The sequence below is a fragment of the Rana temporaria genome, chromosome 3 (assembly GCF_905171775.1).
Source record: "Rana temporaria chromosome 3, aRanTem1.1, whole genome shotgun sequence".
Taxonomy (NCBI): domain Eukaryota; kingdom Metazoa; phylum Chordata; class Amphibia; order Anura; family Ranidae; genus Rana; species Rana temporaria.
Genome location: NC_053491.1, coordinates 439683291 through 439696096, shown reverse-complemented (window position 1 = coordinate 439696096; position 12806 = coordinate 439683291). Strand labels below are relative to the sequence as shown.

General features: G+C 41.5%; 1 protein-coding gene across 1 annotated transcript in view; it reads left to right on the top strand.

Moving 5' to 3' along the window:
- Nucleotides 1–453: 453 nt before the first annotated feature.
- The window catches only part of LOC120933294 (sphingosine 1-phosphate receptor 1-like), a 40535-nt gene continuing 28182 nt past the window's right edge, over nt 454–12806 (top strand). Inside the window, exon 1 of the mRNA XM_040346423.1 lies at nt 454–654. The gene's annotated coding sequence lies outside the window, so the exon portion shown is untranslated. The remainder of the gene's footprint in view (nt 655–12806) is intronic.

Here is a 12806-nt window from a genome sequence, read left to right as displayed (position 1 = left end):
TATTAATAATAAAAATATGTTGTTGTTTAGAGCAGCCCTTGGTGTCAATTACTCTTCATTCTTTATTATTTTAGCTCTTTTTTTATTATTAATAATAACAAAAATTTGTTGTTTAGAGCAGCCCTTGGTGTCAAGTACTCTTCATTCTTTATTCTTTTTGCTCTTTTTTTATTATTAATAATAAAATATTTTGTTGTTTAGAGCAGCCCTTGGTGTCAAGTACTCTTCATTCTTTATTCTTTTTGCTCTTTTTTTTATTAACTGACTCTCCCCACTAATGCACCATGAGTTGTACATGTAGTAATTATTAGCAGGGGTTCCCTAGGACCTGAAAACTATTTCTAGGGTTCCTCCCAGTTAGAAAGGTTGATGTAAAGTAAGAGAAGAGGAGGTTGTGTGTGAGCGAGCAGGGGGAGGACGCTGAGCAGATACAGACAAGGGTTGAGGAAGGATAGCTTGATATATGAGGACAGGCAAGCTGGGCAGGCTTTTCATATGTAAGCAGCATAGAGGATGGGCTGGGCAGAGCTGAGCTGGATCCCTACAGGAGGAGGTCTCAGTCTTATCTGCTGCCTGGAGCAGGCACAGGGCTGGGGTCTCCTCTCTCTCCTCCTCTGAACTTTGGATTTAGCAGACAAAACTTTGCTGTGCAAGGTAGGTCCCCACTACTTCATTGCATGCCTTTGTCCATCTCTCCACCAAACTTTTCATGGAGTTTTCCTCTTGTTCCCCTGACAGCCTGCAGCACATTGCGATGGAATGCAAGTAAAATGTTCACCGTCCCCCTAAACCAGCATCCATCCAGGGCTCCTAGGGTGATATTCAATCCAGATGTGGAATACCTTCCATAGAGTTCTAGTATAGTAGAGTGTAAGCGCTGCCTTACTTCTCCTGAACCTGCTGAACCGTCTTTTCCCATGACTGTGGCCACTTGTCACCTCTTGTCGGGAAAGGACTAATTGATGGAGGAGCATTACCTCATCCCGGGATTGGCACAATAGATAGATTAGCGGGAGAAGTAGTTGGGTTTTTTCTGCAGATTGGTTGGGGCTGATTAATGAAAACTGGAATGAAGAGAAAAAAAATGAAGCAAATTGCGTCTTTTGTCCATGGAAATCCTTCCGTTTTTTTTTGGGCAACCGGTGGGATTTTTGTACACGGTAGTCCTTCAGGTTCTTTTAGGCATCCGGTGGGATTTTTGTACACGGTAGTCCTTCAGGTTCTTTTGGGCATCCGGTGGGATTTTTTGTACATGGTAGTCCTTCAGGTTCTTTTGGCATCCGGTGGGATGTTTTGTGCACGGTAGTCCTTCAGGTTCTTTTGGGCAACCGGTGGGATGTTTTGTACACGGTAGTCCTTCAGGTTCTTTTGGGCTAACGGCGCAATCTTTTGTCCACGCTAGTCCTTCAGGTTCTTTTGGGCTAACGGCGCGATCTTTTGTCCACGCTAGTCCTTCGGGTTCTTTTGGGCTAACGGCATGATCTTTTGTCCACGCTAGTCCTTCAGGTTCTTTTGGGCTAACGGCGCAATCTTTTGTCCACGATAGTCCTCCGGGTTCTTTTGGGCTAACGACGCAATCTTTTGTCCACGCTAGTCCTTCAGGTTCTTTTGGGCTAACGGCGTGATCTTTTGTCCACGCTAGTCCTTCAGGTTCTTTTGGGATAACAGCGCGATCTTTTGTCCACACTAGTTCTTCAGATACCTTGGGGCAACCAGTTGGGTTTCCTCTTTCTGACCAATTAAGGAATCTGGTTGCTAGAAACAACTGCTTCCTCTGCTGTAGCTAGGCAGTTAAGCATCTTTGTTTCCGATGAATTGATAAAGTTGGTTGCTATGGGCAACAACACCGGTTATCACCAATTTTCATAAACTCCTGTCTCTCTTTTTGGAGCAGATGTTTTTTCACCATAATAAAAACAGTTATTGTAAAAAAGATATGTTTAGTTGCACTGAAAAAAAAAATGTATTTTGTTCCCATGTACACACGAAAAATGCAATTTTTTAAATTGGTCGTTAAAACGGTCGTGTGTAGGCTCCAGAGCATTTTTCTGGACGAGAAAATTTGGCATTAAAAATTTAGAACATGCTCTATTTTATCTTGTCGTTTTTCACGTTGTCGTTTTTCTTGTCGTGAAAAACGGTCGTGTGTACGCTTTAACGACAGGGAAAAAAAGGGGAAGGTTCAGAAGCAAGTTATGAGAAGGGGAATTTGCATAATCAGCCCAAAGGGTGGCGCCATTCGAATGGAATGAAATGCAATAAGCACAAATGAGCGCTAAAAGGTGATCATTAGTGCAGGAAGTAAATGAACATAATGTCCAATCAGAGTGTCATATTTATTTTTAGTGTGAGAACACCCCTTAATGTTGGCAGCTACTTATTAGCATCCCTCTATCTCTTTTTATTGGTTTGCGCATTAGTATTTTTTCCTTTATAAGCATATAATATGGCTTACCTGTAGATACAGTGAATATGTCCTAAACTTGCAGTTAAAGTGGAGTTCCACCCTGAATTATTTTTACCAACAATCCTAAAAAAAAAATTGGAAACATTTTTTGAAAAAAACGTTTTTTTTTTACTTACCAGAAATAGTGTTTGCTATGCAGAATTCCGTAATCTGCCTCTTCATCGTCCGCAGTGAGTCTTCTTCCGTCCTAGTCATGGTGTCTTCTGGTGAATGGGGCGCGCTGCCTTCTGGGAACTGTGTGTATCCCAGAGAGCAGCCGGCCCATTCACAAATAGCCGCGCGGCTCGCGCATGCGCAGTAGGAAACGGGCAGTGAAGTTTCCCTTACCTTACTAAGGATGGCGGTGCTGCTAGGATCAAGGGATCGGTTTCAGGGGGGGGGGGCTGACATCGCAGGAAAGTAGGACAGGTAAGTGTCCTTATTAAAAGTCAACAGCTACAGTGTTTGTAGCTGCTGACTTAAAAAAAAAAAAAAAATTGCGGGTGGTACCCCCCTTTAAGGACATATTCACACTGCATGCAGCCAATAACGTCACCAGCGCAAATGCGCTCTGAAGGGACGGCATACCCGCTCTGTGCTGCGACCATGACCCCTGTGCACATGCGTTGGAGTGATGTCATAGCGGCTCGGCCAATCAGACAGCTGGAGCACAGGAACCAAGAAGGAAGATCAGGTGAAGATGGAAGCCCTGTCAGCGGTGACGGCGCACCGCTGTAGGGCTTCGTTCTGGAGTAAGCATTTCATAATGTGCTAGTATGCAATGCATACAAGCACATTTTGTCATTGCATTTTTTTTTAAAGGCTGTAGTTTACTACCACGTTAATGCGTTAAGGGCTTTTTCACACTTGCGTTTAAAATAGGCATTTGGGTCGTGTTTTTAACGCTCCCCGAACGCCTATCAATGCCACACAGAATTGTTACAGTAGGGAGCGGATAGAGGTAGTCACACTGCAACCTTAGCAGTGCTTTGCGTTGCTGCAAGACAAAAATAATGCTGCCTGCAAAGTTTGCAGCCATTGCCGCTTTGCAATTGCCTCCATTCACTTCTAATGAAACGCACCACAAAACGCACCTTACACACACTGTAAACACGTCTATGTTTTTTTATTGCATGAATTGTATTGTATTATCATCTCGGCTTGCTTTCTAAACACATCTTAACCACTTCGTTACTAAGCCTGTTTTTCAGATTCAGTGTTTACGAGACTAAAACAATTTTTTTTGCTAGAATATTACTTAAAACCCCCAAACATTATATATATATTTTTTTCTAACACCCTAGAGAATAAAATGGCAGTCATTGCAATACTTTTTGTCACACCGTATTTGCGCAGCGGTCTTACAAGCGCACTTTTTTTGGAAAAAAAATCACTTTTTTAAATTAAAAAATAACACAACAATAAATTTGGCCCAATTTTTTTATATATTGTGAAAGATAATGTTACGCCGAGTAAAATGATACCCAACATGTCACGCTTAAAAATTGCGCCCGCTCGTGGCATGGCGTCAAACTTTTACCCTTAAAAATCTTGATAGGCGACGTTTAAAAAATTCTACAGGTTGCATTTTTTGAGTTACGGAGTAGGCCTAAGGCTAAAATTATTGCTCTCGCTCTAACGATCGCGGCGATACCTCACTTGTGTGGTTTGAATACCGTTTTCATATGTCGGCGTTACTCGCGTATACGTTCGCTTCTACGCGCGAGCTCGTCGGGACGGGGCGCTTTAAAAAAAATTTTTTTTGCTTTTCGCATTTATTTTTACTTATTTTACAATTTTTAACACTGAAATAAAAAAAATAAAAAATTATCACTTTTATTCCTATTACAAGGAATGTAAACATCCCTTGTAATAGAAAAAAGCATGACAGGTCCTCTTAAATATGAGATCTGGGGTCAAAAAGACCTCAGATCTCATATTTGGGCTTAAATGCAAAAAAAAAAAAAAAAAATTTGGAAATGTCATTTTTTCAAATGACAAAAAAAAAAATGTCTCTTTAAGACGTTTTGACGTCACTTCCGCCCAGCAGAGCTATGGGGGACGGGCGAAGGAGATTTTTCCTTCAGTCTCGTCCCCGCTCAGCTGCCGGATGGTCGCGATCCCCTCCGCCGCTACCGACGGCTCCGGTAAGCGGCGGAGGGCGCGGGACAGCGGCGGGAGGGGGGGGGCCCTCTCCTGCCACCGATAACGGCGATCTCGCGGCGAATCCGCCGCGGAGACCGCCGTTATCATGTACAGGACCGTCGGCACTAAAGATGGATACCTCAGTTGTGACAGCAGCTGCTGCCGTTACTGAGATATCCATCTTTAAAAACAGGACGTATTTTGACAATGGGCTGGAAAGCAAGTGGTTAAATATGCTGTAAACACCACATGGACATTTGTGACACGTTTTTAGTGCGTTTACATTAACATCAATGGAAGCATTTGGTGAGTGGCAAAGCCTGGCAAACGGCACATGTCGGGTCAATTTTGATGCAACCACGTGAGCAACGCTGGGCGCTGCAATGCGCGCACTTTTGACAGGAGTTTGTGGAGCTTCAATAATGCTCATGAAACGCCTGTTTTTGGCTTCAGACGTTTTTTTCTACAGTCGATAAAATCTCCATAAATGATAATAAATAAATAATAAAAAGCTATTTTATTTTATTATTATTATTATTTTATTATTATTATTATTTTATTTTATTACAATATTTTTTTTATTATTTTTATCATATATGGAGATTTTATCGACTGTAGAAAAAAACGTCTGAAGCCAAAAACAGTTGCTGTAAAATCGTAAAATGCGCGCACCTTTGACAGGAGTTTGCGGAGCTTCAATAATGCTCATGAAACGCCTGCTCATGGTATAGCAAGCAATAGTTATGTGTCGTTCCGTTGACTGCGACTAATTGGCACTAACTTGGTTTTCCCTTCCTTAACTTTAACAAAAACATTAACCAATAAGTAGCAACGGAGTCCACCTCGTGTGAATGGGGCCTAAAAGGCAGAGGATTGATCTGAGATCTAATAGAGTAAAGAGTACCTGTCACTGCCTATTGCTATCACAGGGGATATTTACATTCCCTTTGATAAAAAAAAAAAAATTAAAGGGACAGTGTAAAAAAAAAAGAAAAAAAAACAAAATAATAAAACGTACCCCGTCCTTCCTTGCACAAAGGCGAACGCACGCATCGGTCCTGCACGGGCGCAGACAGCAATCACTCAGATCATGGGCAGTAATTCTAGCACCAGACCTCCTGTGTTGATCTAAAGTGGTAACCTGTAAAGGCTTTAAAACATGTCACCTATGAATAATAAAATGTACGTACAGTAGTTTGTCGCGATTGCACGGGCATGCACAATTTTAAAGCGTGACATGGGGCCATATTCTCGTACTTTCTGCGGCGGCATCGCGTAAGCTATTTACACTACGCCGCCGCAACTTACTGGAGCAAGTGGTGTAAAAGGCCCGGCGTATCCCCGCGTAATTCAAAGGGGGCAGCTTATATTTAAATTAATCGCGCCCCCGTGCCGATCGAACGGCGCATGCGCCGGGCTAAAAATAGCCCAGTGCGCATGCTCCAGTTCTCGACAGAAAACGTCAATGACGCCGACATGTGCGTCATTGACGTAAAGTCGTATTCAAGAACGACTTAGGAAAACGACGTACCCGATGGGAAAAGACGACGCGGACCCGACGCCATACATAACATGGAATACGTGGGACTGGCGTAAGGTTACCCCTCATATAGCAGGGGTAACTTTACGTTTACGCAAACGATGTAAGCGACGGTTACGCGACGCGATTTAGTTCGTGAATCGGCGTATCAGGCTCATTTGCATAAACAAATGAGACCTGAACGTAAACGCCACCTAGCGGCCGGCGACGAATTACATTTAAGATCCGACAGTGTAAGTGACTTACACATGTCGGATCTTCAGCGTATCTATGCGAAAATGATTCTAGGAATCACTCGCATAGATACGCGGGTCAAAAAACAGAGATACGACGGAGTTTCCTGAGATACTCCGTCGTAACTCTTCTGAGAATATGGCCCATGGTTTATATGTTATCAAATAATTGGATTATATATTGTGTATTAAAATTAAAAAAGTGTCATTTGAAAAAAACACTGCGAATACCTTGTGACATAAAGACTTGCAACACCCACCATTTTATTCTCAAAGGCCTCTGCTTTAAAAAAAAAATAATAATAATAATGTTTGGGGATTCTAAGTAATTTTCCAGCAAAAAAAATACTGATTTGTACATGTAAACAAAAAGTGCCAGAAAAAGGCCTGGTCTTCAAGTGGTTAATGCATTTTTAAATTTAGAATTTGGAGTGGATGGGGTTAATCGCCATGGACCAAGGCCAGCAGTTTCTATAAGCCTACCAGTGCACTAAAATGTCATAGTGTAGTTTGCACAACGCACCAGTGCTGAGATGGGAACAGACACAATTTTTAATATGGGGAAGTTGGACACGTGCATAAAACCGCAATAGGATTTTAATAGGAATATTATTTGAATATAAAATTACTGTTTTTTAAAACAATAGAAATCCAATCATTTTATGCAACTTATAGGCCAACCAGAAATTTTCATCCAATCTGCAAAAATGTGACCCTGGACAATCGTTAAATCGGGAATTATTTTACTGCAAGAAGTAAAGCAAAGCTTCCTACAATGTGATTACACAATCTACAAATATAAAAAAAATGAAAACAATTGTACAATCAAAACATAAGCATTGAAAGAAAAAAAAAATCGGGAAAATCTTTAGAAAATGAAAAAAAAATTAATTATATCCAATCGCAATTTATTTTTAATATGACCGTTTTTTAAATATACTGAATTTGATTTAGGTCCACATGTTTAGACTTCAGTGCAATTTAATCTAAAAGTAATATACGTACAATCAGAGGGTACTTTCACATGTATGAAAAATATGTAAACCCAACATTTCATATTCCCGATATGTGTCTGCTGTACCATGTACCTGTATGAGAAAGTATCCTCTTCTCTTTTTATTGCTTCCATTATGGGAAATACCACACTAGGCATGAGGAAACATATATATACAGTAAATATATCATGTGTGTTACCAAGCAATTGAACAGGTGTACCTAATAAAGTGTCTGGTGAGTGTATGTTAGGGTGACCAGACATCCCCGGTTTCCGGGGACAGTTCCTCCGGATTGAGGACACTGTCCCCGGACCAAGTATGTCCCTGGTTTTGTCCCCAGATTGGATTTGAACAGGGGCTGGGGCAATTTCGAACAGAGTGAGTGCAGAATAAAAAAAAAAAATCTGAATTACACACCCCCGCTCTGCCGCTCCTACTAGTTTAGGGGGGTGTATTTTTTCCATTATCTGTGCCCCTTTCTGATGATCATGTGCTGATTGGAGCGGAGGGAATATTTCTTCCGTTTTGGGCGCATGCCCCTTCCGCTCCGCTCGCAAGTTCTTCTGCCTTGGCTTAAGTCCCGGCCAGCCGCCTGCCTGCTCATCTCCTTGCCTTCCCTGGCGCACTGATCTTCCTTCGCACCCCACCCAGTAGTAGCCGGGGCCGGAGAGTAAGACTTGACAGGCTTTGAGGTGGGCGGCGACGGGCAGAGAGTCGCTGATTGCCGCCATTACTAGTAAAAAAATAAATATGTCCCGGATTTCATTTTAAAAATCTGGTCACCTTAGTGTATGTGGCCATGTGGAATAATTTCCTGACAGACTCCATGGCAGCCTACGTGTGGGTTAACCCCGCCTCCTCTCTAATGCTACAGGACCCCCTACCCTATAAGTTTGAGCTCACGGGTAGAGACTGTGTTCCTTTTTTGTCCTCCTCATGGACCTACATCACGTTTGTTCCTGCTGGCGTCCGTTCGGAATGTTTCCAGAGTTTTTGGCATATCATCCATGCGGTACAGCCCGGGGCTGAGCTACAAGCTGGCTTGTAGATTTTTATGGCAGTGTATACCCCAGTGTTGGAAAGAAGGTTGCCACGGTATGCCTGAAGGTGGACGCATCAACGGCTGGCAAGGTCTGCACTTTTTCTTTCACTTCCTATATGACAGGTCAAATTAAATGTATTTCTGTTCATCATACCCACCCGTGTGGATTGGCTAGTTATTTCCCACACGTAGGCTGCCATGGAGTCTGTCAGGAAAACTGAAAATTTATTATCAGTACTTACCGTAATTTTCCTTTCCTGATGGACTCCATGGCAGCCGGAGTTCCCCCCCATCGGTCTAGAGTAGGCTAGTTACGGAACACAGTCTCTACCGGTGAGCTCAAATTTATAGGGTAGGGGGTCCTATAGCATTAGAGAGTAGGCGGGGTTAACCCACACGTAGGCTGCCATGGAGTCCATCAGGAAAGGAAAATTACGGTAAGTACTGATAAAAATTTTCCGTTTTTCTGCAGTGTTCAGAAATAATGCCATGTCAGGAGCTCACAGCCATGTGCAGCTTCTGTTCGGCATCCCACGATGGTGTTGTTGGGTTAATGAAATGTACCACAATCACTGAGTTTACACTGCAGATAACTCAACAATGGCAAGACCAATTTCAATCTTTAAAAACAAATTCTATAGTGATCACCACAATTGCTTCTTATGTGAACTATAGAGAAAATCATAGGAAGCTTTCACGACACAAGGCTCTTTCATCTCACTGACTCCATGGGCAACCCGACGAAGGGATGTGTCTTAAAAGTGTATTACTTTATTTAGAACTTTTTGGAAATAAACGTTATAAACAAAAAAAATACATTAACAACAAAATTGAAATTAGAATTTAATTAACATTAAACATAAGAATAATATAAAAAAAATATAAAATAAAAGTAAAAATAAAATAACCATAATTAAAATAAAACAAAATAAAGTAACACTAATTAAAATAAAACATTAAAATAACTGAAAAAATGTAAATGCTTAAAATATAATACATTGACAAAAAGAAAAGTACTGGCATTCGATGCAGAGGAAATGATAAGAACATTGGGGTAGATTCAGGTACCGCTGCGCACTTCTTACGGAGGCGCAGCGTACCGTTTTTACCCTGCGCCTACGCAAATTATCTGCGCTACGCTTCATTCATAAAGCAGTAGCTACGTAATTTGCGCGGGCGCTCCTTAAAACTGCCCGGCGTAAGGGCGCATTATTTAAATGATCCCGTAGGGGGCGTGGATCATTTAAATTAGGCGCGTTCCCGTGCCGAACGTAGTGCGCATGCTCCGTCGGGAAACTTTCCCAACGTGCATTGCGGCAAATGACGTCGCAAGGACGTCATTTGCTTCAAAGTGAACGTAAATGGCGTCCAGCGCCATTCACGATTCACTTACGCAAACGACGTTAAATTTTAAATTCGCGACGCGGGAACGACGGGTATACGTAGCATTGGCTGCCCCTGCTAATAGCAGGAGCAGCCTTACGCGGAACCCGACAAACGGAAACTACGTAAACTGCGTACGCAGGGCTCGCGTAGGGTTGTGAATCAGCGTTAGTATGCAATTTGCATACTATACGCTGACCACTACGGGAACGCCACCTAGCGGCCTGCGTAAGAATGCAGCCTACGATACGACGGCATAAGGAGCCTTATGCCAGTCATATCTTAGGCTGCAGTCGGCGTATCGAGGTTCCTGAATCAGGAGCATTCGAAACGCCGGCGCAAGTAAGCAATTGCGCTGCATAACTATGGTTACACAGACGCAATTGCTTTCTGAATCCACCCCAATGAGGCGAATACAAATACAGGGAGGGCCATTTATATGGATCCACCCGGGTGTGCCATTTATATGGATACACCTTAATAAAATGGGAATGGTTGGTGATATTAACTTCCTGTTTGTGGTTCATTAGTATATGTAAGGGGGGAAACTTTTCAAGATGGGTAGTGACCATGGTGGCCATTTTGAAGTCGGCCATTTTGAATCCAACTTTTGTTTTTGGTGTATCCATATAAATGGCCCACCCTGTACAACATAAGGGATCGAGACAGCAATAATAGTCCACCAAAAGTTAGAATCCTTTCCTATGCTAAAAAAAAAAAATTTGGGATAGAGTTCCACTTTAAAATTCCACTTATTTAAAAAGTTCTTTAAACTGAGAGGACCTATCCTGATTTTCGTCACCAACACACCAATAGTTGTAAACTTAGGCATTTAGGAATAATAGTACATTTAAGGGTCAAAAATAACACAAATAAGAACACTTTGAATTTCTAACTATAGTAAAAATCATCGGAAGCTTTCAAGGCATCGGAAGCTTTCAAGGCATCGGAAGCTTTCAAGGCCTTTCAAGGCACAAGGCCCTTTCATCTCACTGATTAGAGGGGTAGCCTGATGAATATAAAAATAATAACAATAATTAAAATAAACAAAGAAAAATGGAAGTACATTTTTTAATTAAAATAACAATAACTAAAAATAAAACGTTGAAGTAAAAATGTACATAATTAAAATATAATACATTTTAGAAAGGAAAACAAAAATACATTACAAGCTACATTAACCACTTCAGCCCCGGAAGATTTGGCTGCTCAATGACAGAGCCATTTTTTGCAATACAGCGCTGCGTTGCTTTAACTGACAATTGCGCAGTCATGCGACGCTGTACCCAAACAAAATTGACGTCCCTTCTTTCTCACAAATAGAGCTTTCTTTTCGTGGTATTTAATCATCTCTGTGGTTTTTATTTTTTGCGCTATAAACAAAAAAGTGCGTAAACTTTAAAAAAAAACACAACATTTTGTACTTTTTGCTATTATCAATATCCCTAATTTTTTTTCTTTTTTTAAATTTTTAGCTTGGGTCAATATGTATTATTCTACATATTTTTTGTTAATAAAAATTGCAATAAGCGTATATTGATTGGTTTTCACAAAAGTTATAGCGTCTACAAAATGGGGGATAGATTTATGGCATTTTTATTATTATTATTTTTTTACTAGTAATGTTGGTGATCTGCGATTTTTTTTATCAGGACTGCGACTTAATGGCAGACAGAGTGGACAGTTTTGCCACTTTTTTGGGACCATTGACAATTATACAGTGATCAGTGCTATAAACATGCACTGATTACTGTGTAAATGTCACTGGCTGGGAAGGGGTTAACCCTAGGAGGCAATCAAGGGGTTACTTGTGTATTCCCTCAGTGTGTTCTAACTGTGGGGGGATGGGAGTGACTAGGAGACGAGACAGATCATTTTTCCTACTTAGTAGGAACAAACGATATGGCTCCTCTCCTCTGACAGCACAGGGATTTAACTGTGTTCCCTAGTGTGTGTTCTAACTGTAGAAAGATGGAACTGACTAGGAGGAGATGACAGATTGCTGTTCCTAGCTAGTAGGAACTCACAATCTGTCTCTCCTCTTCTCACAGAACAGGGTTTGTGTGTTTACACACACACGTCCCTGTTCTGACTCTCGTGCCCGCGATCGCCCGTGGCCGGTGGTCACCCCGGCCACGTGCATCGGCACTCCCACGCATCACCGCCCTGCAATCCTGCTTAAGGGAGCCAACGTACAGCTACAACAGCTCGTAGGATCATGCCGACCTGCCGCAGTATAATGCCGGGGGCTGGTCGGTAAGCGGTTAACATAAAGAATAGTACATATGCCATTTGACACAGAGGCACCTAAAAGAACAGTGACATAAGGAAATGATTCCGGACGGCTGCACTTCCAAAAATCTTTTGATTGAAGCAGATGTGACAAGTGCTTTGACAGATGGAGCGGGGTACAAAAATGTAGAGGCATTTAGCGCAATTGTTAGAGCTTAGTCATTACCATATAAGAACAGTGCGGTGAATGCAAACACAAAAACAACATAAATAACTACATGCAGAGCCCATTTATACACTTGTGGTTAAAAAAGCAAGCATTTGACCACACGTGCAAAAAAAATGCAAATACAAAGGAAAGTTGCTGTTAACAGGTCCCTGCTTTTTTTTTTAGCTGCCACAATAAATGTGAGCGTTTCAGTCTCTTCAATATTGCAATTTTTTAATAGATTTGCTGCAAGAGAAGTGGATCAGTAAGGCACAGAGGTGCAACTTCCTCCAGCAGGAAGCAGAGCCTAAATATGTAATGTGCAAAAATAGTTACCCAATAGACAGTGCCTTGAAAAAGTATTCATACCCCTTGATATTTTACACATTTTGTCATGTTACAACCAAAAACGCAAATGTATTTTATTGGGATTTTATGCGATTGACCAACACAAAGTGGCACATAATTGTGAAGTGGAAGGAAAATGATAAATGGTTTTCACATTTAAATATGTGAAAAGTGTGGGTACATCTGTATTCAGCCCCCCTGAGTCAATACTTAGTAGAACCCCCTTTTGTTGCA